The 26,754-nt window shown below is 34.2% G+C and overlaps 1 pseudogene across 1 annotated transcript; it reads left to right on the top strand.

Moving 5' to 3' along the window:
* Positions 1-23,131: 23,131 nt before the first annotated feature.
* Positions 23,132-25,825, top strand: LOC149575759 (pentatricopeptide repeat-containing protein At2g13600 pseudogene; annotated as a pseudogene). The gene has a single exon (XR_016360225.1). The product of XR_016360225.1 is annotated as a pentatricopeptide repeat-containing protein At2g13600 pseudogene (transcript).
* Positions 25,826-26,754: the final 929 nt, after the last annotated feature.

The raw sequence follows: 26,754 nt of genomic DNA, 5'->3' as shown, positions 1-26,754 counted from the left end.
CAATGTTTGTGCTATGATCCTTAATAGGATCTTTAGTGGTGTCAATTGTGACCTTAATTCCACCAATTTGCATCACGTATGTTCCAATTGTGATCTGGGGCTATGTTACTACCGCTTTATTCAAGTCTCCCATCATCTTTACAATTGTGTTTTCTATTTCCTGATTAACTTTCTAATAATTATCTCCCATTATAAGTATGGCTCTTTTCTTGTTTCTCAGATATGGTTCTAGACTCTTCATTAAGCTAGCCATATTTTTTTAGATATGGTTCTAGACTCTTCATTAAGTTACCCATATGCTCATCATTCTCAACTTGGCATAGTTTGTTAATTTGGTTTTGTTTGATATTCTTATCTTCTTTAATAACTCTTTTCCTTTTATTTGTTAGCCTCTCATAGAGGTCTTTTGTAATTTCATCCTTAACATCCTCAAATCTCTTATTAGATAGGATGATTGTCTAATAACAACATTTTCTAACTCTAATCTATCAATTCTTTTATACAAGTGATAAAACTTATTTAATTGAACAAAATTGTGTTCATTAATGATGACAATGTTTACCTTCTCAATTTTAGGCTTACATGTCTTCCTTCCTAATTGCACAACTTCTAGTTGCTTCTTTATAGCCTTCTAAGGCTCTACTTGACCTCACATCTTCTTGCTACATAGGCTTGGCATTATTTCCTTTGTCTCTTTCAGGGTCATGTTGCCATTGCCTTCATTTTTTTCTTCCTAGGAGAGTCAGGTAGCTTTTGCTTCCCTTTTACCAGTCTAACTAGTTTTCTTTTCACCTCAACCACTTCAACTTCATTTTCTTTTGATTCCTCGGTCAGTGGAATAGTAGGTGTGATGGGTGCCTGATGTTGAGATACTCTTAGATAGAGGGCAATAGGTGTGGCAGTAGTAGGTGTAGCCATTGACACTCAATTTTTTGGTCTTGCAGATGCTAAGGGCAGAATGTACTTCATCCCTTGTTGACCAATTTTCCTCATGCCAATGATTATTTTCCTCACTACACTTGCTTATCTAGCTGAAATTCCAACTTGCTCCATAGTCTTCCTCATCACCACCTCCACTTTCTTCTTGGTTGATTTTCCCAATTGGACTTAACTAGCTGATTGCATCAGCTCCTCATAGGTTCCTATCCTATCAAACTCCTCATCTTTATCTTCCTCAAGGATAGCTTGGGCATATCTTTCTATTTCCACTTCGGCGATCCCATATCTTAAGGTTTCAACATACAACATCTGTGGTTCAACTACCTCAATATATGTAAAGTTTGTATCCACCATAAAACAAATATCTTCTTTGTACTTTTATGTCATAAAGGGTGGGATTCTGAATCTTTTCCTCATCTCAGTCTGGTATGTCTTCATAATCAAATCAACACTATCATTAACCTTTTCTTAGATTAAATCCTTGCTTAAGAGTAAAATACCTCATTTTATTGGATAACTAGGGCTACTTGTTCTTTGCACTTGAAAACTTTTCAAATCTCCTTCAATGTTATTGTCAAATCACTCTTGATTGCTCCTTTACTATTCACACAGTTGAATGATACTCATGATCATGCTTGCACGACTTATATTTTTTCAAAATGGTCTCCACATTACTTGTGCAACTACTTAATCTGTAAAAAGCTATCTTTGTTAACTAGTAAATTTGTTTTCATTCGTACATCTTCATGTGATCTCCAAATTTAATGCACTATTAACCAAAGCTTTCTCACTCATTTTACCGCATACTAACTTTGCAACTTCCAACTCAATCTCTAACTCTTGTTCCATCTAACTGGTTCTCTATCTTCAATAGATAAATGTTAATTCGAATAGGATGAATCACATATAATTGTTGACTTCAATTTTTCATCAGATGCATCAAAATACTATTTTTCTAATACCATACATGTGAGCTTGATGGATCTTTTGCCTTGACAAATACCTCTTTGAATTCTTCAACATGTTCTCTAAGTGCATCTTTCTAACAATTGTTAGTCTTATCATTTGTTCTGTCATTTATGTTGTTGTTCCTTCTGAAGTTTGGGTTCCTTTTTATGTTCCTTATATCCATTATGTAAAATCTTGCAATGTGACCAAAATTGTTGCATAATTGACATACAATTGTACTCCTTCTCTGATTAGGTTCATTCTGATTAACTAGTGCTCTGCAATTCCTAGCAATGTGTCCAAAGTTGTTACACTTGTAACACAATGGTTCTCCTTTTTTCATTATCTCTTTCTCCTTCATTAGACATGCTTGTGGATCTCCTTCTTTCATTTTATGCAGGGTTAGTATCCCTAAACATTGTACTATTGCTATTAATACTATCAAACTTGGGTTTCCTACAATCAACTGCTTTATGACCAAAGCCATGATAATTATAACAATAGAAATTAGTAATAGGTTTGAAAGACTTACCCGTACAATCTCTCTTCATATGAAAAACTTCATTACATATAAAGCATCTACCTTTGAATTCATACCTTACCTTCTTAAGTGGTTCAACTTTCTTTGTTTGCTTAAGTTCATCACATTTCTCAGATTGACTTTCTTGCTCAACTTCTTTAGGCACTTCTTTAGATTGGTTTGGTTCAATCTCATTCTAATAATTTTTCTTAGGTTCAAGGGTTTCAACAACTGGATTTGGTTTCTTACATGCTTTAGATTTCTTTGTTGATTTCTCTCCAATGAAATATCCAAGATTAGTCTTATCATAGGATGCTCCCTAATAATCTAGTTGCTTATCAATTTTCTCACTACTGGAGTATAGCTTCTCTAATTGTTTTTGAAATATAAAGCAACCAAAACAAGGGGATCGGCCCTTACGAAAAAAATAGCTAGTAACCAGCACACTACCAGCAAACACCTACAAAAGTAACAAGGGGCAACCCAGCCACATAGACTATATCATCCAATAAGCATCAGCAAGAAGGAAGCAAAACTAGAAAAAGTCTAAAACAATCTAACCAACTAAAGTTCAGGAACGCAAAAGCAATAACAGTAGCCAAAAGCTACAGTACTAAAAAAACTTATATAATGTTCTGAATAAAAATTGTTGGCTTAAATAGGCCAACCCAAGTCTTAGTAACACATGTGAACCAGCAACTATGTAGCAACAAAAACAAAAAAAAAACTAGGATCATTAAATCCCTTATAAACAGTCAAATTATTTGTCATCTTTTTCTTTTCCTTTCCCGGCCAGAAGAACCTAGGCCTAGACATCAACAAGAAACTTGTAGAGGAGCTTATTATCGTCCATGTCCATCCTCGAATCATCCTTCTCCTGTGCCAACAACTGGAAGGTGGTAGTCACTACATGAGTGACCTTCAATGCAAATTTAGAGGAAGTATGAAATCCCTCTTCCAAGGTTCTGAATCTTTTTTCCAACGGTGCAGTCTTTTCATTTCATTCCTCCTCTTTTTTGTTTCCATCTTTGTCAACCTTTCCAGGTCCCTCATTAGTCTTTTTCAATTGGTTTTCATCCTGCAAAAGTTGAGAGTTAGTAAAAACACTACATTTTTCTTTAATTGGGGAGAAAATTTTGATGGGGGAAGTGTCCACTTTGTTACTATCTTCACAAAAAGTAATGGGATGAAGGGTGAAGCTAGTTGGCACATGAGTCTCGGTGGTAATGTCTTTACCAACCAACACCAGGGTATTACCAGCAGATGCCTGGGAATTATCCACCGAGTTTTCACTTTTTTCTTTTTTCCCTTCCTCATCATCCCTCTTGGAGTCAGAGAGATTTTCCTCCTCCAGCTCCCTTTCCTTGCTCTCATAGCTATCCTCTTCCTCCTCTTCTACCCTATATCTTTTGGACTTCTGCTTGTACCTAGACTGGGATTTAGCAAGCCTTCCCAACCTTATCCTACCCTTACCCCCTCCCTCCTCTTCTGACTTCTCAATTTCCACCTCCATAGGTTTTTCAACCTTAATTTTTTTACAACCTTTTTTTTCCATAGTCAACTTTGGTTTTTTCTTTTTCTTATCATCTCTATTGGGGGAGGGGTGCAGGGTGTAGATTTTGGTATTTGTACTGGTACTCGGGGGGGATTTTGATTTTGACGTTGGTTATCAACCACTATAATCCTAAGGGGAAAAAGGGCAAGGTGGAACTGATAGAGCCTAAAAATCAAGGCTTGGTGGATAATGGTAAAATTTAGACCCTCACTCCTTTTTTCCCTAACATCATTAACCATATCCTTTAGAGAATGTAAGAGAAAAAATGGAATAGAAATGAAATCCCTTTTTCTAAAATGATTGAGTAGTGGAAAGTGATAGTAGTAGTAAACTCCAAACCTGCCTTCAAGCGTAAGGTATTTCAGAATCACCAGGTAGACATCATCCCACGGAGTTGGAAGCTTGTCCCTTCTGAATCCTCCCCTATACCACACTGGTTCTTCATTCTCCTCAAAAAAATTGATCATACCGGCCTTGTCTGCAATTTTCGTGACCTTTTTCCATTCTCCCCCCCCCCCCCCCCCCCCCGCCCCCCCATGGATAGCCCAGTAGCCATTGCAATCACTTCCTCATTAACTTGGAATGTAATGTCATTTATTGTGACCTTGTGCTCAATCCACCCATTCACAAATTGGAGTGCACAATTTTCGTCATATCCTGCCATCGCCTACATATAGGGAAGAAATCCCCCCTCCTTTAACAGAAACCAAGTTTCCATTCTATCTTTAAAATTTTCAATCTTTGATGGTTCTAGTCTATTCAAATCTCCACCCATCTCCTCCTCACTGATTTTCGACCCTCCAACCTCAGTGATTCGCATTTGAATTTTGTTATTGTCAGTGTTCTTATAAATGCTAATCACCAATATCACAACAATTCTATGATTACTACCAATAGGGGTTTTAATCATCTCTCAAACTAGTTTTTGGGTTGCTTCAAAATCTCAATCAAAATTATGATGGGATTCACACCTACTTAGCATTATTATTCTCACATCCCTGAATGTACTATAAGCCTTAGTACTGAAAGCTTTTGTACTTTTGAAAACGAAGTAATTCAAATTTGGCCTTTTGTTACCATAATGGCAAAATAACTGCTACCTCAAATCACCTCCATTTATTATCTAATCAGTACGGTGTTGTCTTATCAACTTCCCCTTAAAACTTTCTATTAAATTTAGCACATTTCGTCTTCCTAGGTATAATGTTGCCAAAATTGGTGCTGACATTTATTTGCCAAATCATGCTTAACTTTTTCTCCCCTCCTTTTCCTTGCCAATCAAGCCCTTTATTTCCCCCTTTAGACTTTCTAAGTTTCTTCACATGTCAATTTCCTTAATTTGAATCCCATGGCGGGAACAACATCTGCCACCATATTTCCTTCTCTGTAAATATGCTACAATTGGACTTTCTCCATCCCGTCAACAATATGTCTTATATCCATGATAACATTTAGGATATTCCAGCCAAGTTTTGAAACTCCCTTCACCAAATCAATGATTAATTTGGAATCCCATTCTATGGTTATTTCCTTTATCTACATTTCCCTCATCAATTGCAAGCCCTAGAGCAAAGCCATTGCTTCAGCTAGATTATTACTTCCTCCTCCAACATTCCCAGAATATACTAGTAGCACATCACCATTTTTATCTCTTAGCACACCGCCCACCGCTCCTATACCCCTTTTTGCAGCACCGTCAAAATTTAGTTTAAGTTGTGTTAAGATTGGTGGTTTCCATTTTGTTTTCTGTCTCTTTAAGACCTTGGAGTTATCAAAATTATTGAAACCCTCCTAGACACCCCATCTCTCTACTATTTGTGTTTCTTTTCCACCTAGTTCTTCCTTTGGTAGCTTGCATTTAGTAATCATTATATTTTCCTTCAATAATTTTTGCATAATTCCCATGACAACCTCCTCTGATTTTTTCTCCTCCCAAAAGATTCTATTGCTTCTTTCTTTCCAGATGTGCCAGCAAATATAAGGTGGAACACTTTTCCATAGAAGTATTAGTTTAGGGTGATAGAAGGGACAATCCTAGTTTTCCACGAATTGACTTAATTTATCCTTCAACACCCAACATAATCCCAATTTCTCCCAAAGAAACTCCCATATCTTTAAAGTATATGGGAATTTTAGAAATAGGTGGGAGATATTCTCCTCTTCTCCTTTGCAAACATAACATTTTTTGGTACAATAAAACCCCTTTTTTTTCAGATTGTCCAATGTTAGAATTTTTCCATGTTGAATAATCCACCCAAAAAAAAAAAAAATTTGGGGAGGAGATTACTTATACAAACTTTACGCCATATTAGGGGGCACAAATCTTTACTCTATAGATGTTTGTAAGCCGAATTGATAGTAAAGTTGCTACTAGGAGTTAAGTCCCATACCACTTTATACTCTTGAGTTAGAATTGGCATTCTTTGTGCTTCCATCAATTCTTCTAGTTATTTAAGGAGTTGAATATCCTCTTTAGAATACGTATCATTTTGCAATTTCTTCCAACTTCTTCCCTGGTCAATATACTCCACCACTCACTGTCCTATCACCTCCTTCAATTTCTCCATGAGTCTTCTAAATTTGTTGTAAACTAGTGGTTTCCCTCCCATCCATCTATCTTCCCAGAACCTTATTTTATGCCCATTACCCAAGATCCATCTTACTCCTTCCCCTAGTAGCCCCCTACTCCTAATAATATTCATCCAAATTTTGGAACCTCTTAGGAGATCATTATTAAATAGATTATGGGAGAATAGGGAGTTTGAGAGATATTTAGCTTTCATGATATTTTTCCAATCAATATTTCCTTCTCCCAATCTCCATCCAACTTTCGCAAGGAGAGCCTTATTCAAGTCTCGAAGTCTTCTAACTCCCAATCCCCCCTTTTCCTTTGGTTTACAAACCTCCTTCTAGTTAACAAGGTTTAATTTATTCTTATCTTCTGTTCCTGACCATAGAAAGTTCCTCTGTACTTTCTCTATTTTGTTAGCCATATTCTGATTGATCTTAAAAAGGGACAAAAAATAGATTCGAATGCCCTGGAGGGCCACAGAGAGTAACTGTAATTTACCAGCATTACTTAAAATCTTCCCTTTCCATCCTGCCAGCCTCGTTTAGGTTCTTTCAACAATAGTGTTCCAAAATTCATTGGTCACCTCCCTAGTGGTTAATGGTAGTCCAAGGTATGTGTCTGGGAGGTTAGCCAACTGACAACCTAATATGTTTCTTATCCTCCTCTGCATGATAGCCTCAGTATTAAAAAATAAACCTTACTCTTAGAGTAATTTATTTGTTGCCTTGAGATTTCTTCATAATTTCTAAGTATAATTTTCCAAGCCTCAGCTTCCATAATAGAGGATTCACCAAATAGAAATGTTTCATCCACAAATTGTTGTAACACCTCGGTATCAGTAGTAGTTGCAAGTTTTATGCCTTTCACACATCCAATGTTAACCAATTTAGAAAATGATCTCCCCAACACCTTTTCCACCATAATAAAAAGATAAGAAGATAGTGGATCACCCTGTCTTCCTCTTTCTGCAATAAAATTACCCCAAGAAGAGCCATTTAGAAGGATAGCATATTGAATCGTCCCTACCATCATCTTAATAAGGTTTATAAATCTATCATTAAACCCCACTCTCCCAAGCACATCATAAAGGAAGTCCCATTTTACCTTATCATATGCCTTAGATATATCCAGCTTGAAAGCCATACTAGCTTTTTTATTCTTTTCCATAGAATGCATGATTTCATGAGTAGCAATCGTTGTGTCTAGGATTTGTCTACTCAGCACAAATCCCTTCTATGGTGTTCCTATAATACTTTCCAGGAAAGGCTTAATTCTATTCACTAACACTTTTGCAAATATCTTATACACTATGTTATAGAGGCTTATAGGTCTAAAATCTAGTAGACTCACAGGTGGCGGGGTCTTGGGGACCAAGGCAATAAAGGTTTTATTTATCCTTTTTAGCATCTTCCCAGTTTTGAAAAAGTCTCTGGTAGCCCATATAAGTTCACTTTTAATTACCTCTCAAAATTGCTGGAAAAACACAAGGGGAAAGCCATTAGGACCTGGGGCCTTATAGATTTTCATGGAGAACACAACCCTTTTCACTTCCTCTTCTGTGATGTTACCTAAAATGCAATTATTTTCCACATCACCAAGCACTTGTGGGATTGTATTTATCAAATTTCTTCTGATAACCTGATTTCCTGTTTATTATCCTTTTTATAGGCCTTGCAGAAATATTCTACCACATGTCTCCCCATCTCCTCTTGATCCTTATATTCTCTTCCCCCTTCTCCTTCCAACCTATTAATTGTGTTTCTTCTTTTATGATTGGAAGCAGACTGATGGAAGAAATTAGTGTTCCTATCTCCCTTAGTTAACCATTGAACCCTCGATCTTTGCTTCCAATAAATTTCCTCCCTTAAAATGATGTCCTTCTATTTTTTTGTATACTCTTCCTTCTCCTAAGTAGCGGCATCCAAATTATTACCCTCTGTAATCTCTTTTTGCAGCTTTTTAAGTTTTTCCTCCACTTCCCCTTTAATCTTGAACAAATCACCAAAGGAGCTCTTAGCCCTACCCTTAACATTCCTCCTAATATTGTCTAACTTCTGTGTTAGCCTGTACATAGCGATACCATCAATTTTTATATTCCACCATTCTTGGATATGATCTTTGAATTCTGGGTGGACTACCACATAATTTCATATCTGAAGGGTTTTGATCCTCCTCTTAAACCATCCTCCCAATGAGACATTAGAGGGGAGTGATCAAAGGCAGTTCTTGTGAGATTCTCCAAAAGAGAATTACCCAATCGGTCTCAATTCCCTGACACCATTAATCTATCCAGTCTTACTTGGATTGTATCTCTTACTTTTCTATTATTAATCCACGTGAATGGGTTCCCTCTTAAATCAACATCAATAAAATCCATTCTACCCATAAAATCATGAAGATCTTACAAGCTTCCAGGGTTGTCTCTATTTCCCCCTAATTTTTCTGAGTGATAGAGGAGGGTAATAAAATCTCCCAATTAATTGTTCATCCTTTATGGTATTTATAATCCTTTCTAGCTTTCCATAAGTTTCCTTCCTCCCTACCTTGTTGTTAAAAACATAAATGCTAATAAGCACCCATTTTTTATTACTAGTTTGGAACTCAGTTATTAAAAAAAAAATTGTCCTTCCATATCTCAGCCCCAATCATAGAGCACGAGTTCTGCATGGTTGCAATACCCCCTGAGGCTCCATCAGGATCCATATGTACGAAGGCAGCCCCCGGCCAAACATGACTAACTAGTCTAACAAAATTAGCACTAAACATTTTTATTTCTTGAATTAACACACAATCAACCTTTTCCTAAAATATACACTGCTTTAGAGCATATTGCTTCTGGGGGTTATTTAACCCCCTTAGATTCCAAGAGAGAAATTTCATTTCTTACCTCTTGTTACAGTCTCTAGTGTAAGTTGCTTACCACTGGCCATGTCCCTTGCTACTTGTTTGGTCTAGGTAGCTCTACTAGTCGGTCTTCTTGTTGTCCCACAAGTTCCTACATCTGATTTCTTCCCCCCCTTTTTCTTTCTTTTCTGCACCTCTCATTCCCCATTCTCACCCTCTTGTAGTGAGATGGTACTTAATTCATTTTCAACTTTCTCCAAACTTGCCATCACCTTAGCAGAAATCTCTATTGGGGAGACCTTTATCACTCTTAGAGGAGTGCACACTCGTTTTTGGGTACTACAGTCTACCTCAATATGTTCCTACAAGCACATATCACCCAAAATTGTTGGTGAACTAGGAAGGGAGTGGTGTGCCACTATTTCACCCTCCTCCATTATTTCTCCTACCTTAAGCCCCCCAATGGTGAACTTATTAATTCCTCTATCTCACATCTGAATGGGTATTCTCCCATTTTCCTATTCTCCTCTAGAGCTTCCCTCACTTCAGGTACATTCTGCCCCTCGACTCTCTTAGTCAAGGTATCCTGAGTCATGTTATCCTCTATATTTTGAACATCAACAATCTCCTTCTCCAGTCTTGGGGCATTTGAGGGTTTGCCAGCAATCTCTTTAAATATTCTAGGGGATCCAACTTTTTGTTTATCTTTCTGCATTTGGGTTTTACAGTCAACAATAAGATGTCCAAATTGCCCACGTTTCTAACAGAAAAGCCCAACATTCTCATACTTTATGGCTTGGTATTTCTCTCCCCATTTAATTATTTTTTAGGGTAACTATAGTCGGGAGAGCCTGATTTAATGCCACATTCATATAGAATCTGGCATACACTAGTCTAGATTTTTGCATTGTCACCTTGTCTACAGTCACAAAGTGACCAAAGGAATTTCCTATCCACCTTAGTATCTTCTCATCCCAAAATTCAAGTGGTAATCCAAGTAGCCTTACCCATACAAGAGCTAGCTTATTGAGTTCTAAACTAGGATCAAATTCTGGGTGCCACCTTGTTAATGCAAGACAATGTTTCCCATAGTAGCAGGTTCTTGAGAGTATAAAATTGAAATCCTCCTCTGCAAAATAGAATAGGCCACTCGACATAGCCTAGATATCAACACTACCCCTTAGCTTTCATTTTTGGCTAACACACTTATGCACCATCTCTACCGTGGGTCTGAAGGCCACAAATCTCTAAACCACACAAAATTTTAAACCAGAGGTAACACGGTCCACCCAATCATCCAAGAGGGAGATCACCAACCCATTGGCATTGTGAGCTATCTTGGGTTCCTCCTTAGAAGCATTAATCACCTTTGTTTAGCCTAGGTTAATTTTTTTCATAATAGTATTGTATTTCTCAAGTTTTGCATGCTTTATTTTGATATAATCAAGTTCAAATGTCACTTTTGTAAGATGGGATCTTAGATCTGCATTTTCAGATTTGAGATCTAATTCAGTCTTGCTATCATCTTTCTTCAAACTTAGCTTTAGTTCAACAATCTTCAACTCATATTTCAACATCTCATTTTCTTTCTTTAAGGTTTCTACCTCATCCCTGTCTCTTGTCTACTCTCTAGGCTCTTTTCTAGATTTGAGATGATCAATCTTATCTTTTAGTTTCCCAATGTAATCATTTGCATCTTCATATCTTTCTTTCAGGTTGTCTCTTTCTTTAGTAAGAAGATCAATTTTCTCAAGGGCTTCTTCAAGATTCCTCTTTAATTGTTCCATATTCATAGGGATCTTACTCAAGTTGTTAAGCCTCTTTAGCGTAACTTGGCTCTGATACCAATTGTTAGAAATAGGTAATACTAAGAGCAGAGTAGGGTGAATCAGTATTTTGCAAACTTTTTCCCACAAATGAATATTGTTAATTACTTTATAACATGCATATGAAAGTAAACTAACAATGTTGAACAGTAATAATAACCATATAAAAAGAAAACTCATAACATCATAATTTCTTAACTAGGGAAACCTTGACCAAGGGTAAACCCAAATGGAGATGGTACCCACAAAATGATCCACTAAAAAAAAGTATCATGTTAAGGATGTCGACCCTATTAGGAGTCTATAAAGTACATATAGTGTCTTTGTCCTTGTTAGAGGGATAGGCTTTGTAAAAAGCATAAACATCTTCGTCCACTGCCCAAACATGCAATATATAATGAAATTCCTTTATACAAAAAGGTAGATACAAAAACCTCTTACTACTATTTTTTGTACTTCAAAATCTTTTGATCACACATAAGGTTTCACATGATATAATTTTCATATCATATATCACATCCACACTGCTTCACATAATATGATCTTTTGTTCATACCATTATATTTTACAAAACTCTTGTCTAGTTGGCCTTTAAGCTTTCATACACTTGGCAAAACACAAAACTAATTGTTGCCCTCTTAGGGTTAACGTCTAGGATGTTGTTCCAAATTAGTTAAGTAATTACTTCATTACCAAATAAATCCTTAACCTATAATTCACCATTTACTATTTTTCTTTGTTCTACTCCATTCACTACCTTTATTGGTGTTTATTGCATAATTGCTTCTATATTGTTCATACAAGCTTGTGCACTTGTACATGTCACCATGACACTCTGTACTACTTATCCTTGACTGCACATGTGCTAAATATTACTATGTCATTCGTACTCATCTAAATTGTTCCTACTCTATTGGATAACTATTTGATACTTAGACAATTTTTTGTGTCTAACTGTGAAATACTTATCTATACACGGTGCCTTCTTTTGTTGAGATATATGTTGTCATAAATGACAACTCTAACTTGACTTGCTTAGCCATATTCCCAACAAGACTAATGAGAGGTGATAAAAAAAGATTTCAAGTGGACCGATGGAGCAAATTGAAGCTTTGAAACATTGAAGGAAAATGTCACATAATTTCTTGTTCTTGCTTTACTTGATTTTAACAAAGTTTTTGAAGTTGATTGCGATGGTAGTGGTAATGTCATTGGTGTTGTTTTGAGTCAAGAAGGTAAGCCTATAACTTTATAGAGTGAGAAATTGAGTGAGGCCAAGAGAAAGTATTCAGTCTATGATCAAGAATTTTATGTGATTATTCAAGCTTTGGAGAAATAGAGACACTATTTGATGCCTAAAGAGTTTGTGTTATACACTAATTGTAAAGCTTTACAATATTTGGGAATTTAGAATAAGTTGAATCAGAGACATATGAAGTGGGATGAGTATATTTTTCTTTTGTGTTGAAATATAAGAGTGGATAGTTTAATAAGGTAACAGATGCATTGAGTAGAAGAAATTTGTTGACATAAATGAGAGTTGAAGTGCTTGGATTTGAGGATTTGAAGAACTTGTATGAAACTAACCTTGATTTGCAAAACCTTGGAATCTTCTAAAAACCTTGTGACTGGTGAGCAAGATAAGTGGGTTGATTATTTCATTTAGGAAGACATGTTGTTTAAATGAATTCGGTTGTGTATAACTAGAGGATCTATGAGGGAGAATATCATCCAAGAGAAATATAGCGGTGGACTTGTAGGACATTTTGGGATTGATAAGATAGTGAAGATGATTTTAGAGAGGAGTTGCAAAATATGTCAAGTTGCTAAAGGAAGTAGTCAGAATGTTGGATTGCACACACGTTTTCCTATTCCTTGCAGACCTTGAGAAGATATCAGTATGGATTTTGTTTTGGGATTAACTAGAACTCGGAGAGTTAATGATTATATCTTCATAGTGGTTGAATTTTTTCTAAAATGACACATTTCATACCTTGTAAGAGTACACATAGCAAACTTATTTTTCAAAGAGATTGTGAGACTTCATGGATTTCCTAAGACTATTGTTTCAGACAGAGATACTAAGTAACTGGTTATTTTTGGAGGACAATTGAAGGAAGTTGAATATTGATCTTAAGTTTAGTTCTACATTTCACCCACAAATTGATAGATAGACTGAAGTTGTGAACAAAATTTTAGGTAACCTTTTGAGATGTTTGATTGGAGATAGACATTCTAATTGGGATTTGATTTTAGCACAAGTTGAGTCTGCACATAATCATCCTGTGAATAGAAGTACTAAGAAGACTCCTTTTGAGATTGTAAATGGCATGAGTCCTAGAGGAACTACTGGATTGAGGAAATTGGATACTGAAGTGAAGAATAGTGCTAAAACTAAAGAATTTGTTGACTTTATAAAGAATTTTCATGAAGAAGTGAAAATTAATCTACATGATTGTAATCAAGGATATAAAGATAGAGAAGATAAGAAGAGGAGGCATAAAAAATTTGAGGTTGGAATTGAGGTCATGGTACATTTGAAAAAGAAGAAATTTCCAATTGGCACATATATTAAGCTAAAGATGAAGAAGTGTCTTGTAGAATCTTGAAGAAACATGACAATGGTAAAACATTTGAAGTTAAATTGCCTGAGGATATGGATATTTCCCCTATGTTTAATATTTTAGACATCTTTGAGTATCATGAGTGAGATGAAGAGACAATTGATAAGCCTAATTATCCTTGGAAGAAGACAACAGAAATTGATAAGATTTTGGATACCAGAATTAGTAAGAGCACCAGAGGAAATTATTACAAGGAATACTTGGTTCAGTGACAGAATAAGCCCATTAAAGATAGTTCTTGGATCGCAGAAGTTGAGTTTGATCTTTATGATGCTTCTTAGAGCACCAGGGCTTCTTGATGTGGACATCGATTCCTTAACCCTATAAAGTGTCTGATGCCATAGCATCTTGGCTACTTTGGCAATCTTGCATTACCAAAATATATTTCATTTCTTTTGTTCATGTTTTTTTTCGGATAATGGTCATTGTTATTCATGTTTTCTCTTTCCACACAATTAGCTCCTTAATGTAGACCTATTGTGGACCCTTTTCCTAAGCTTGCAGAATTTAATTCCATCATTTGCAAGAGTTATCCTTCTCTTTTTTTGGGGTGTTTTGATTTCCTGGTAACTCAAGTAATGTGTAGGTTTGGCTTCGATGAGGTTTTTTTTGACATCATAGTGTATTGTGCACTTGGGAACCTCTTCTTGGGTCATGTGTGGACCTATCCTTGTCCTCGTAGAAGTTAATTTTCTTGTTTGGGAGGTCATTGAATTCTTCTTTGAGATAGGACCTATATTTTGTAATTAAATACTTAAGATGTCGACTTCTAGTCTTAATGGCTATAAAAGTAGAGATTTAGGATTAGGAAAGGGACATTGAAGTTAGATAGAAGGAAAAATACAAAGATTTGGCTATGAAGCCCGAGCTCTTAAGATCGTTGATTTTAATTTGAATGTATGTGGTTGCCACCAGGTAGGCCTTATGCCTGGTGTGTTTAATGAAGATTATCTTATTATTGATGCATTGTTATCCTCTATAATTTCTTGTGATTTCTCCTATTTGGTGGCTTCCGTTTGTAACTCTAAACGAGTGTAGTTGGGAGGTGACCTATATCCCCTTCTTACTTGTGTCATAGATGGAACTATTACAATGTAATAAGCTATCAAACTACTATCTTGCATATATCTCAATATTATTTAGTCAAAAAATTTAATCTTTCAAAAACAACATTTTTATCTCACAAGCAGACGACTTGGAAGACAAGTCTAAATCATCAATGTTTACTCATACTTTATTAAACTCAATTAATTAAATAAACAAGCACTTTATCATTTAAGTGAATATAAAATAGAAATAACTTAAACTACTTCCATGTTCACAGCAAACTTGTGTAGAAGTTTTGAATTAAATTAAAAAGTTAAAACTCTCTATTTAGCAAGGAATGGACCATACACCAATTTGAGTTGGTATACTTGCATGCTTCAAAATTCTCTTTTTTGTTAAAAATATCAACTAGTTATTGATCCACTACTTCTTGTAGGTTGGAAGACTCAATGATGTTACTCATTAATGTTATTTGACTAGAAAACATCTTTGGAGGTTGCTGTAGAAAAGGTTAAACTTTGTGAATAGCTATTCCTATCGACATCATAGTGTTATCAAAATAATATTAAAATCTCTTAAATGGGTCCTAAATCCAACAAGTGGTGACTTGTAGGGAACCTTGGTTTTCTTCATAGTCAATAGGTCCTAAAATGAACAAGAGGTGACTTTTAGGGAAGCTCTATTCACTTTTGATAGCCAGTAAGATGGCCTTGTCCACTTTAAGTGGCCTTGTCTATTTTAGACATGTAATTACATTTTTTTTTGGAGAAATTAAATTAATAAATTTAAGGTCTACTTAGATTTTTCCACTCTTGAATTTTTTGGAGGGTTGTAGTTAGCAAATTTAAGACTTTATTTGACTGTTGCTTTTTATAAAAACCCTACAAATTTATGTAAATATTAAGTTCACAATCCAAATTATGTAGATAGAACCCATATAGAAATGAAGCTTAAGCAAGGATTCTACCTAAATTAGTCCCCTTATGAAATGTGAAACATCGTCCTCTTTAAAAAGATTATAAAAAACAAACATAATACTTACCTATAAATTGGTATCAGTCTAAATCATGTCATATCCATTAAAATACACAATATTGTTGTATAGTGTTCATTGAAGCATTATTATCCAAGTGATGTCGAAGAAAGGTTTTGTAAATAAGATTTATTGTAGCTTAAAAGTGTTTTAGCAGTTAGAAAGGACTAATATAAGAGTAGGAAATCTTTAGCATAAAGTATTGTGATAGAGATATGGTATACTAATGGATTTTAACATTAAAAAGTGGCATGGCTTGCACTCATAAAGAGTCAATGGAAAACATGCATAAATATTGATATTTTTATTTAATCAAAGTATAAACTGAGTTGAAAAGTAGTTCAGTAAAAACCAAGTGGAAATGAAAAAATTATAGTGGAAATGACAAAACTATAGTGTAAAGCACAAATTGGTTTGGAAAGAGATTTAGTAAAAGTTATAGCAGATACATTATTAAAGGCAATGAGGAGATGGAATTTTTTTAAACAATTACAAAAATCAATTACAAATTTTTTGATGAGCATGGAGGAAAGCTAGGATTAATTCCTTATACAAACCCAAAAAATATTGTTCTCATGAAAAATGGTCTTCAAAAATTCATCACCTAGTTGAAATCTTTGGAAATTAGCCTCCTAGTCTTTGTTATCTTGTTGCAACAATATCCAATTGGAAACTTAAAAATATTGGAGAATTTGGAAATGAGGATAACATTCCTACAATTTTCTATAGTGAGGTCTTATCTAAGTAGAAGCAATGGAAATCTTGCAACTAAGTTTAAACTTGCTCTTTTTAATGTCAAAATGCATCAAATACGACCATTTTTAAAAAAAATGTGACTTCAAATATAAAAACTTACTAGGTGAAAGTTACTAGTAATAATTACCCTAGATTTGAAGTTTATGCCAAAAGGGGAGAATAAAAATTAGTGCACTATTAAAGACTTGCTTCATGATGATTATGATGTATTTCACATTATACTTCTTTGTCTACTTTTGAACTATCCTACTTCCACCTTTAATATTTTCTCTTGCCTTGAGGAATTGAATCATTTCGATGCACATGTTGCACCTTAACATAAGATCACTAATCCTTTTCCAGCATCTTGCATCTCATGATCTATTGGTGGCATGTCTAGTGACGAGTGTGATGATAATTATTTATCTTCTTATGGTGAAGATGTTGATTATGTCAATGATGATTTGATTTTTCCTACACGTTATGGTAAAAATTATATTTTAGATGCCATAATATGTGTGTTTTGTAATGAATTTTTTTTTTAACAAGCGTTTTAGTGACCATTCCTTTGTGGATACCATATTGTTTCTTAATATAGTATGACATGTCCATCTTTGTATACAGACCATCATTTGGATCCTTGAATATTCTCCTGACCTCTCTAATGAACAAATGCATTCTTTAGGCAAACTTAAAGATGCAAAACAATATAAGGATATTTTATAATTTTTATATAATATGTGTGAGGATAATGTTCTATTAATTGATAATACACCCTTTACAACCTTGTGTCTAATAAACATGATATCATACATAAGCATACATATAGGAGATGTTGGAAATGATATTATACCTGAGGCTTACAGTTTATAATGGTGTTTTGATACTTATTCCCAAATATTTCAACTACATGATGTTATTAGTGATCCTTTTTTACAATAATTTGGTATGTTGTATTCTAAGTTATGAATTATCGCATGTTGGACTTGATGATTTGAAGAAACATAGAGAATCTGATGAGGTGAAGGGAGGAAGAGGGGTGAAAAAAAGGTAGGTCTATATTCACAAAGGATTAGATGGAGGTAGAATAAGAATGATACGATAATAATAAAAAGAACTTTAAAAACAATTGATGGAAAGGTATGAGATGGGATAATAGTTATACATTTATTTTCTTATGCTTTACATATGCACAGTTCTATTAACCTATATTCTTTATCCAAACATTTTGAAAGGGATTAAAGAATGATCATTTGCTCACATGAAATAGTTTCTTTTTTCAATTATAATCTCCCATTAGATATAAATATAAAATTATTATAGTATGAAAGTATTTTAATAGATATTTTTTTCATACACTTCACTCTATATTCAATTGGAACTATGTCTCATAGTAGTGAAACTTATGTATTAAAAATGTCTTTGAAATTTTTGTACTTAGGATGTATGGTTAAAAATATATATTCTATTAGGAGGGTTGGGGCTTTGGGTATTGAAAAATTCAATATATAAAGTTAGAAACAAAATTGGGGGCATTATCTAATATTTTGTGATCACAATTGATATAGGATAACTTTGTTAAGTGAATCCCCCATGCATGGCTCCTACTTGGCCAATACCTATAACTATTGAAGTCATCTTTTGCTTCATGAATTGTGCCTATTAGAGGAAACACTATGCTTTGAGGTCTATTGCTAATTTAAGAATTTTCACATTACATGTTATATGTGTTTATATATTTATTGTTGAATAATAATCACATGCTTTTATATGATGTAAGTGACGACAACCATTACATTGCATGTCATCTTTCATGTTCTTACCAAGTTACATTTGAGCCAATAATACTTTCACTCTAATCATTATCTTTGCATGCGATATTATTTCCCTCTTCTCTAATTCCTTTGATTTGATCTATGCAACTAAATAGGAGGTAATAAATTTTCACTAATACTTTTATGGTCAAGATTTTATACATATTTTGTGCAACATAAAGACTTGTCACTGTATCTAGGTCGATCATAATCAAATTTAATGTTTGTGTCAAGAAAAGTTATGTGGGAAGGTATGAGATGGGATAATAGTTATACATTTATTTTATTATGCTTTACATATGCACCGTTCTATTAGCCTATATTCTTGATCCAAACATTTTGAAAGGAATTAAAGAATGATCATTTGCTCACATGAAATAGTTTATTTTTTCAATTATAACCTCCCATTAGATATAAATATAAAATTATTATAGTATAAAAGTATTTTAATAGATTTTTTTTTTCATATCCTTCACTCTATATTCAATTGGAACTATGTCTCATAGTAGTGAAACTTATGTATTAAAAATGTCTTTGAAATTTTCGTATATAGGATGTATGGTTTAAAATATATATTCTATTAGGAGGGTTGGGGCTTTGGGTATTGAAAAACTCAATATATAAAGTGAGAAACAAAATTGGGGGCATTATGTAATAATTTGTGATCAAAATTGATATAGGATATCTTTGTTAAGTGAATCCCCCATGCATGGCTCCTACTTGGCCAATACCTATAACTATTGAAGTCATCTTTCAGTTCATGAATTGTGCCTATTAGAGGAAATATTGTGCTTTGAGGTCTATTGCCAATTTATGAATTTTCACATTACATGTTATATGTGTTTATATATTTATTGTTGAATATTAATCACATGCTTGTTATATGATGTAACTAGCAACAACCATTACATTGCATGTCATCTTTCATGTTCTTACCAAGTTATATTTGAGCCAATAATACTTTCACTCTAATCATTATCTTTGCATGCGATATTATTTCCCTCTTCTCTAATTCCTTTGATTTGATCTATGCAACTAAATAGGAGGTAATAAATTTTCACTAATACTTTTATGGTCAAGATTTTATACATATTTTGTGCAACATAAAGACTTGTCACTGTATCTAGGTCAATCCTAATCAAATTTAATGTTTGTGTCAAGAAAAGTTATGTGGAAAGGTATGAGATGGGATAATAGTTATACATTTATTTTCTTACACTTTACATATGCACAGTTCTATTAGCCTATATTCTTGATCCAAACATTTTGAAAGGAATTAAAGAATGATCATTTGCTCACACGAAATAGTTACTCTCTTTTTTCAATTATAATCTCGCATTAGATATAAATATAAAATTATTATAGTATAAAAGTATTTTAATAGATTTTTTTTCACACCCTTCACTCTATATTCAATTGGAACTATGTCTTATAGTAGTAAAATTTATGTATTAAAAATGTCTTTGAAATTTTCATACTTAGGATGTATGGTTAAAAATATATATTCTATTAGGAGGGTTGGAGCTTTGGGTATTGAAACATTCAACATATAATGTTAGAAACAAAAGTAGGGGCATTATGTAATATTTTGTGATCAAAATTGATATAGGATAACTTTGTTAAGTGAATCCCCCATGCATGGCTCCTACTTGACCAATACCTATAACTATTGAAGTCATCTTTTGCTTCATGAATTGTGCCTATTAGAGGAAACATTGTGCTTTGAGGTCTAATACCAATTTATGAATTTTCACATTACATGTTATTTGTGTTTATATATTTATCATTGAATATTAATCCCATGCTTGTTATATGAAATAATTGACGACAACCATTACATTGCATTTCATCTTTCATGTTCTTACCAACCTATATTTGAGCCAATAATACTTTCACTCTAATCATTATCTTTGCATGCGATATTATTTCCCTCTTCTCTAATTCCTTTGATTTGATCTATGAAACTAAATAGGAGGTAATAAATTTTCACTACTACTTTTATGGTCAAGATTTTATACATATTTTGTGCAACATAAAGACTTGTCACTGTATCTAGGCCAATCCTAATCAAATTTAATGTTTGTGTCAAGAAAAGTTATGTTACATTGTCCATATTCAAAGGAGTCAATCAAATTGCCCAATATAAATTTCCATATCACATTTTACAAATTTGGTTGAGTTGCATATACATGGTCATATCCAACGTGTCATATCACTAAAACACACTTCACTTATCTTAGGGAAAAATATTATAATCTACATAAAAGACCCATCTAAATGTAAAAGATTACGTTATTTTGGGATTTTAGCTCGAAGTTCTAGAGTTAATTGATCTAGAATTTTTTTTTGACCCAAAACTACTTGACCTTAACAATCTTAATATTCCCCTAAGTTGTTTATCAATACCTCCAAACACAAAAGATCAAGATGAACAAGTATTAGAAGTTCATAGTTCACCAATTCAAATTCATTCATCATAGATCAAACTCACACAAAGAGTCAAATTTGAAAAATCTAAGACTAAACTTGTGGCACTCAAAGATCTAAGCTCTAAAATTTGAAGAGCAACTACATTCAATTTTTACTATTATACTTTAAATGCATGTGATGAACTATAAATTATGTATTACAATACAATAGTTGTAATTGAAATAGTGAGCTACCATCTTCTCATGTCCCTTATCCGGAATAAAATAATTAGTAATGTTATTTAAGTTAGACTGGAAAATTTTTAATTTAATAAAAACATAACAATATTGTTATAATAAAATAAAGATTAAGCATATAGCAAGGAGGCAATTATCTCCATTGGGTGATCAGTTGAGTTATCCTTAGCATATTCAAGTAGATTAGATAAAGTTGTTCAATTCAGGAAATCTAAGGATGAAAGGCACACACTATTGATAGAGGATTTCCAATCTTAGATTATTCCATCAAAACATAATAGTTGTCTCAATTAGTTGAAGGACTCAAACTTTCTACAATGTCACTTCAAATTTGGTTGTTTCTTTTTGGAGATTATATATGAGGTTCTAGTATAAGATGATTTGCATTAGTTGCAATCACCTATTGTTATATTACAATTTTTATTTCATCGCACAAAATTAGGAGGGTATTTCAGAATACAAGGAGATTGTAGTTGTTGTGAGGAATTAGATATTTATTCTTTGATGGTAAGGTTCAATATAATTTTAATCTATCTAACCATTGGACAATTACATTTGTCGACAACACCATTGTTCATTACATGGTTGTATTAATTTTTACTTACTAATTTGGGTTGAAAGAGGTACGTATATGTATTATAGTTGATGTGGAGAATAATTGTAATGGTTGTAGTTGTATGCAAAATATTATAATAATGCAATAAGAGTTTCAAATTAATAAGACCTAATTTTGTAAGTTCAACTTATTTTGAGGGATAAATTTAATTCAAAGTTCTTTTTAAAATGGATGTAATCAAAGCAATGAATTTACTAAGTACTATGATAGAAAATTATGTTAGATTGTTTGTAGAGGTTTTGGGTTCAATTATTTAAAATTTATAAAAATTCACTGTAATCTAAATCAATAGAGAAACATTATACATCAACCATAATCCAAATCAACTATATAATTATTATCTCTATTAATCTTATTTTTACATAATTTATCACAACTCTAAATTAAGTGAATGATCATCATATTCATTAAATCTAATTTTAATTTGAAAAAATAGACATCCTTTAAATGTGTCATTTTTAATTGTATAGAATATTTAGGATTCAAACACCCCTCACATAGATAGAATATTCTCAATATCTACAATTACTTTCTATAGTTTTCTATCATTCAACTTGATAATAGATTCTACCATTCTCTCAACCATCTCCTTGTTAAAAAGATATTGATAAAAAGTTGTTGCTAAATTACTTATGTATTTTGTATGAATATCTTTGTAACCTTTAGAATAATTGTCCTAATTATACAAAAGACACACACCATTTCTTCTCATAATTCTCATATTTTCTATTGGAATTTGACAACTAGAAAATGAGTCTTTGATCTTTAAGAGATGTTAGCCTATAAGTAGGCTTTCTATTGACGATTCAAAGTGGGGTTAAATTCCTCCAGTTGATTTGTTTCCTTTGTCTATCATGTTTTTCCCCATGAACTCACAAAACCTATCTTTGAAAAATTTCTTTGTTTACCATTATTATGACAACCATTTTGGTGAATGTGCTATTTGTCCACCTACCTAAAAGTTTGCTCCATCCCTGACTTCTTTCTTTTACTCAAACATCTTAAAGAAAACTTTAGGTCTAATTATTTGATTGCATCTACTAGTCTATGTAGCTCTAATTTTCTTGTGCTCACATGTATTTGATTTCTTATGCTACTAAAGCATGCCTCATATTAGAACTCCACTAAAATTACTAGTAGCTCAAATAGAGTTTTAGGTGGAGAACACCATGGTTTGCACTCCCTAAAATTCATGCACATGTAGAGCCTAAATTGTACGTCAAATTTTGACTTAAGTTCTTTTTTATACTAATAGACCCCTTTTACACAATTATTTCAAAGAATTCAACTCCATAGTTGATCACAAGAAAGAAAAACATAACAAATAATAAATGGAAAGCAAAACTTACTTATAAACTAACTTAGAATTAGGTTTCAGCGTTTGAATTGTGAGATAGATAGATGATTGATACTAAAAGAATAATAAGAAACAGGAAATGCCTAGATTTGAAGACTGAACTTCATTTTGTCATGGAATATTCATCTTACCATGACATCAGATCTGATTATCTAAATATTCAGACAACTAAAACTACCTATTCGAAGCAAAGAAGTCAGACATATCTGAGACCTGCAAACCTCGTAATCATAACTCACTGTGGGAAGACAGATTTTAAAAAGAGTTTACAATTGGTTCCCGTAGGCTACTTTGACTTAATAACATCGTTAAAATCTTCCATTGTTTCTTTCTCGCATTCATTCGAGTTGGGAGTTTGTACTATTTCATATCGTCCCTCGTTTTAATTGTCGTATGAAGGATCAGAAATCGTTAGCCTGTTGTTGAAGCGAAAGAAGTGCATAACGTATCGTACAAGTATACACACCTGTACATGCATCCAATAAGCTTGTCTAGCAATGGGCTGTATCAATGATGGAAAAGATGAAGCAATTAACCTTGATATCTTATGTCCGTCTGTTACAGGATTCCATCAATCCAAATTCTCTTACGGACGTCAGGAAAACCCATGCCCATTTGATTTCCAATGGATACATGCTGGATGCCTTCCTGGGTAATCGCCTCATCGATATGTATGTCAAGAGTGGAAGCATTATGGATGCATGTCATGTGTTTGACAAAATGTCTGAACGGGATGTAACATCGTGGAACAGTTTAATTACAGGGTACACTAGAACTGGAGATTTGGAAAATGCACTGAGAGTGTTTGATAAAATGCCCAGAAGAGATGTGGTTTCTTGGACTGCTCTGATTTCTGGGTATGATCAGAAAGGCCACAACGAGGCCGCCTTGAGGTTTTTTTCCCAGATGGTTCAAACTTGTATAAAGCCAAATCAGTTTACGTTTGCCAGTGCACTGAGTTCATGTGCAAGCCTTTTCGCTTCCAAATTTGGGAAACAGTTGCACGGATATATTGTTAGAACTGGTTTCGAATCCGATTTGTTTGTTGGTAGTGCTCTTATCGATTTATATGCGAAATGTAGAAGCTTGGATGATGCCCGCCGAGTGTTTGATAAAATGCCTGAACGAAGTGCAGTATCGTGGACTACCTTGATGGTGGGATACGCCCAGAACCAATCTGGTGAAGAAACTCTGAGACTGTATTGTAGAATGCGGAGGGCAGAAATGAAGCAGGACCGTGTTGCGTTAGTGAGTGCGCTAATCGCATGTGGAAGCGTGGCATCTTTGGAACAGGGTAGAATCGTTCATGGTAAAGTATTTACTACTGGATTTTGTACAGATTCATTTGTAGGGAATACCGTTGTCGATATGTATGCCAAATGTGGAGCAATAAGAGATGCTTGCCAAATGTTTGACAGATTGTCTGAGTGGAATATAGTGTCATGGACTGCTCTGATTGCTGGGTATGTTCAGAATGGTTATAGCGAGGAAGCTTTGAAACTGTTCCAGAAATTGTTGTGGACAGGTGTTAAACCCAATCCATTTACATTTGCAAGTACTTTAAGTGCTTGTGCCAACCTTGCACTGTTAGATCTGGGCAAGCAGCTCCATGTCCATATCATTGGAACTGGACATGAGTCATTTTTAACCGTGGTGAATTCGCTTGTTACTGTGTATGCCAAATGTGGGAGTATAGATTATGCAGCCCAAGCTTTTGATAATATAGCCTGTAAGGATTTGGTATCATGGAATGCCATGATTGCTGGATATGCCCATAATGGAAATGGCAAGGAAGCTCTCCAAATCTTTGAAGTGATGTTACAGGCAGACATGAAGCCAGACGAAATCACATTCCTTGGCATTCTGACTGCTTGTTGCCATGCAGGGCTGGTGGATGAAGGATCCCACTATTTTGATCTGATGAGAACGAAACATAAGACTTTCTTAACCAATGACCATTATGCCTGTATGATCGATCTCTTGGGCCGAGCTGGCCGAATATGTGAAGCAGAAGACATTATCAATAATATGGCTCTTGAACCTGATGCTGTGGTGTGGAAAACGTTGCTAGGTGCTTGCACAATTCATGCCAATGTGGAGGTGGCGGAACGAGCAGCCAAACACCTTATTAGTTGGGAACCAGAAAGTTCTTCAACTTATGTGCTGTTATCAAATGTATATGCAGCAGCCGGTAGGTGGAATAAAGTAGCAAAGGTAAGGAAATTGATGAAGGACAGAGGAGTGAAAAAGGAAGCAGGGCACAGCTGGATTCAAGTCAGAGGCAGGGTATACACATTTACTGCAGAAGACACTTCACATCCACATTCAGAGCAAATATATGCAATGGTAGAGAGATTGGCCATGCAGGTTTAGTAAGCCGGCAATGTACCTTAAACTGGATTTCGAATTACATGTGAAGAAGAGCTCAAGGATAGCAACTTTGCTATTACAGCATAAAATTTGCCATTGCATTTGGGTTTATCAGGATGCTTCCCGGAATGCCCATTCGAATTGTCAAAATCCTTAAAGAGCATGTGATGGCTCTCATACTGCTATTAAATTTATTTCTAAAATTGCTCTCTACATACATTATTGTGAGGAATACCAACCAATCCCATCATTTTTAGGGGATCTGCTCCTGTAGGAATTTTTGGTATATTTCAATTAAAAGTGAAAAACAAATACAAGAGTTCAATTTTTTCAATGGAAACATGATATGTTTGACGAGAGCCAAGCTCAACATTAAAATGAAACAGAATTGATAGATTTCTCGGTTTAGAGATGGTGGATAACCAAAAAATGGAACTAGAAGCGTACAAGTGGTACAATAAGAGAAACATGTGTCCAGTAGGCTGAGGAGCATGAGGTGGAGTACAGGGGCTCTCCGGTGAAAGAAACTCATAAATCAAACAACTTTCTAAAAGCCAGAGGCAGCAGTTCAATCTCTAAGTTCTTTATATCATAACTACGATTTTGAATCCGTTTGGCCATTTCATTTCACTTACGAGGAGACAAAAGTAAGCTTCTTTAGACTTGATTCCATTATTTTGACATTATCCTGCGGTAACCCTATAAATTCCACTTACCTTTTTTCCATGTCTAGGAATTTATGCTAAAGAGAGCACCTAATGGAACTGTTGGAAATATAAGAGGCGCTAAGAGGGGAGGGGTGAATCAGTTATTACTAAAATAAATCTCAGATCTTTTAGATATCAATACAATAATGCAAAGTGGAAACTGATGACTGCTAAAGCTCGGTAGACACACATAAAATGTTGTAACTTGATAATAATTGAATTAGCTCGGTAAATGCTTAACATATAAACTTTAGATGTTGTCTATGATAACCACTACTTTAACTTAGTTGCAAACACATAAAAGAAAATAACATGAACACATTTGACACCAGGATTTATCGTGGAAACTCAATTAGAGAAAAACCACCATTTGCAACTAGTTACTATTTTCACTTTTCTAAAGTGAGCCCTGTTAAGAGCCAACCCTATTAAAGGTTACAAAACGAATTGTTAGGTGTGACCTTGTTAAAAGATTTAATCACCCTGTTAGGAGTGGCCTTGTTAGAGGACTTTAGACAATTTAATAGAACTATCACCTTGTTAGAGGATTTGCAAATAGTTGTGAAGCCAACTCTGTCAAG

The sequence above is a fragment of the Cupressus sempervirens genome, chromosome 2 (assembly GCF_028749045.1).
Source record: "Cupressus sempervirens isolate cs-2001-9-10 chromosome 2, ASM2874904v1, whole genome shotgun sequence".
Classification (NCBI taxonomy): Eukaryota; Viridiplantae; Streptophyta; class Pinopsida; order Cupressales; family Cupressaceae; genus Cupressus; species Cupressus sempervirens.
The sequence above is the reverse complement of the archived record's forward strand: the minus strand, read 5'-3'. Positions and strand labels throughout refer to the sequence as shown.